Genomic DNA, 3597 nt, shown 5'->3' with positions numbered 1-3597 from the left:
TTCAACAGGTGCAATATCATGCATAATTTCTTTATAAAGATCATAAGGTATCGCGTTAGCACTGGCACCCATATCACATAAGCCATGATAACAATGATCTCCTATTTTAACAGAAATAACAGGCATGCCTATAACAGGTCTACGTGTCTTAGTATCGGGTCTAGCAATATTAGCAGTTTCACCCACGAAAGAAATAACATGCCCATCTAAGTCTTCATCCAAGAGATCTTTAATCATAGCAATAATAGGTTCAACATTAATTTGCTTAGGAGGTGTATAAGTTCTAGTATTACTCTTACGAACAACAGTCGAAGCTTTAACATGATCTTTTATCCTAACAGGAAAATGAGGTTTTTCAACATAAGTAGTAGGAATAATAGGATCACTATATGTAATAGTCTTTTCTTCGACTGTAATAGGTGCAACTACTTTCACTTCAACAGGCGGATTATATTTAAACCACTTCTCTTTAGGGAGATCAACGTGAGCAACAAAAGTTTCACAAAAAGTAGCTAGTATCTCAGAGTCAAGTCCATACTTAGAGCTAAATCCACTGAAAGCATCGGTATCCATAAAAGATTTAACACAATCAAACTTAGGTGTCATACCTGACTCCTTACCATCGTCGAAACCCCAATCTTCAGAGTTGCGTTTAATTCTTTCTAATAAGTCCCATTTGAAATCAATAGTCTTCAGCATATAGGAACCAGCACAGGAAGTATCGAGCAGGTTGCGATTATCAAGAGAAAGCCGAGCATAAAAATTCTGAATAATCATTTCCCGAGAGAGCTCATGATTGGGGCATGAATATAACATTGACTTAAGCCTCCCCCAAGCTTGAGCGATGCTTTCTCCTTCGCGAGGCCAGAAATTATATATGTAATTACGATCACAATGAACAAGATGCATAGGATAGAACTTCTGGTGAAATTCCAATTTCAATCACTTATAATTCCAAGATCTCGTGTCATCACATAGCCTATACCATGTCATTGCATCTCCCTTCAAAGATAAAGGGAAGACCTTCCTTTTGACAACATCATCGGGAACACCTGCAAGCTTAAATAATCCACAAACTTCATCCACAAAGATAAGGTGTAAGTCGGGATGCAAAGTTCCGTCTCCTGCAAAAGGATTAGCTAGCAGTTTTTCTATCATACCCGAAGGAATCTAAAAGTGAATATTTTCATAAGGTTCAGTAGGTTGAGGAACATCTCTTTGCTCCTCTGGTTGGGGTGAAGATACCCCAAACAAGCCACTCAAAGGATTAGTTTCCATAGTGACTAGTAACAGAAAATTTTAGCACACTAAATAAATGTTTCCTTACCAAGTTCCACCCACCAAGAGCGCTACGCTCCCCGCCAACGGCGCCAGAAAAGAGTCTTGATGACCCACAAGTATAAGGGATCTATCGTAGTCCTTTCGATAAGTAAGAGTGTCGAACCCAACAAGGAGCAGAAGGAAATGATAAGCGGTTTTCAGTAAGGTTTTCTCTGCAAGCACTGAAATAGTAGGTGATAGATAGTTTTGTGATAAGATAAATAATAACGAGCTAAAGTAAATAAAGTAAATAAGGTGCAGCAAGGTGTCCCAATCCTTTATGTAGCAAAGGATAAGCCTGGACAAATTCTAATAATAATGAAGGAGCTCCCGAGGACACATTGGGAATTATTGTCAAGCTAGTTTCATCACGTTCATATGATTCGCGTTCGGTACTTTGATAATTTGATATGTGGGTAGACCGACACTTGGGTACTGCCCTAACTTGGACAAGCATCCCACTTATGATTAAACCCTATTGCAAGCATCCGCAACTACAAAAAGGAGTATTAAGGTAATCCTAACCACAGCATTAAACAGATGGGTCCATATGAACCCCTAACGAAGCAACTCATAAACTAGGGTTTAAGCTTCTGTCACTCTAGCAACCCATCATCTACTTATTACTTCCCTATTCCTTCCTCTAGGCCCAAATAATGGTGAAGTGTCATGTAGTCGACGTTCACATAACACCACTAGAGGAGAGACAACATACATCTCATCGAAATATCGAACGAATGCCAAATTCACATGACTATTGTATCGAAATATCGAGGTACATGTTGGGTTGGCGTATTTCGAGATTAGGATTTGTCACTCCGATTGTCGAAGAGGTATCTCTGGGCCCTCTCGGTAATGCACATCACTATAAGCCTTGCAAGCAATGTAGCTAATGAGTTAGTTATGGAATGATGCATTACGTAACGAGTAAAGAGCTTTTCGGTAACGAGATTGAACTAGGTATTGAGATACCGACGATCAAATCTCGGGCAAGTAACATACCGATGACAAAGGGAACAACGTATGTTGTTATGTGGTGTGACCGATAAAGATCTTCGTAGAATATGTAGGAGCCAATATGAGCATCCAGGTTCCGCTATTGGTTATTGATCGGAAACCGTTCTCGGTCATGTCTACATAGTTCTCGAACCCGTAGGGTCCGCACGCTTAAGGTTTCGATGACAGTTATATTATGAGTTTATGAGTTTTGATGTACCGAAGTTTGTTTGGAGTCTCAAATGTGATTATAGACATGACGAGGAGTCTCGAAATGGTCGAAACATGAAGATTGATATATTGGAAGCCTATATTTGGATATCGGAAGTGTTCCGGGTGAAATCGGGATTTTACCGGAGTACCGGGAGGTTACCGGAACCCCCCGGGGGCTTAATGGGCCAACATGGGCCCTAGTGGAGAGGAAGAGAGGAGGAAAGGGCTAGGCCACGCGCCCCTCCCCCCTAGTATGAATAGGATAAGGAGAGGGGGCGGCGCCCCCCCCCCTTTCCTTCCTCTCTCCCTCCTCCTTCCCCCCTTCTCCTACTCCAACTAGGAAAGAAGGGAGTCCTACTCCCGATGGGAGTAGGACTCCCCTTGGCGCGCCCCTCCTTGGCTGGCCGCCCCCTCCGCCTTGGCTCCTTTATATACGGGGGCAGGGGGGCACCTCTACACACAACAATTGATCATTGATCTCTTAGCCGTGTGCGGTGCCCCCCTCCACCATAGTCCTCCTCGATAATATTGTAGCGGTGCTTAGGCGAAGCCCTGCAATGGTAGAACATCAAGATCGTCACCACGCCGCCGTGCTGACGGAACTCTCCCTCGACACTCGGCTGGATCAGAGTTCGAGGGACATCATTGAGCTGAACGTGTGCTAGAACTCGGAGGTGCCGTAGTTTCGGTGCTTGATCGATCGGGCCATGAAGACGTACGACTACATCAACCGCGTTGGCATAACGCTTCCGCTTTCGGTCTACGAGGGTACGTGGACAACACTCTCCCCTCTTATTTCTAGGCATCACCATGATCTTGCTTATGCGTAGGAATTTTTTTGAAATTACTACGTTCCCCAACACAGGTGTAGTCATGACGTCTCCCACCGGTGACACGGTCCAATACGTACTCCAAATATTATATACAGAGTCCAACAATGCAGCCGAATATGAGGCTCTGTTGCATGGTCTTCGGATGGCAGTCTCTATGGGCATTCAATGCCTGGAGGTGCACAGGGATTCAAACCTAGTAGTATCACAAATAAACGGAAACTTTGATGCCAAGGAT

This window comes from Triticum aestivum, chromosome 2B (assembly GCF_018294505.1).
Source record: "Triticum aestivum cultivar Chinese Spring chromosome 2B, IWGSC CS RefSeq v2.1, whole genome shotgun sequence".
NCBI lineage: Eukaryota > Viridiplantae > Streptophyta > Magnoliopsida > Poales > Poaceae > Triticum > Triticum aestivum.
This window is presented reverse-complemented; position numbering follows the sequence as displayed.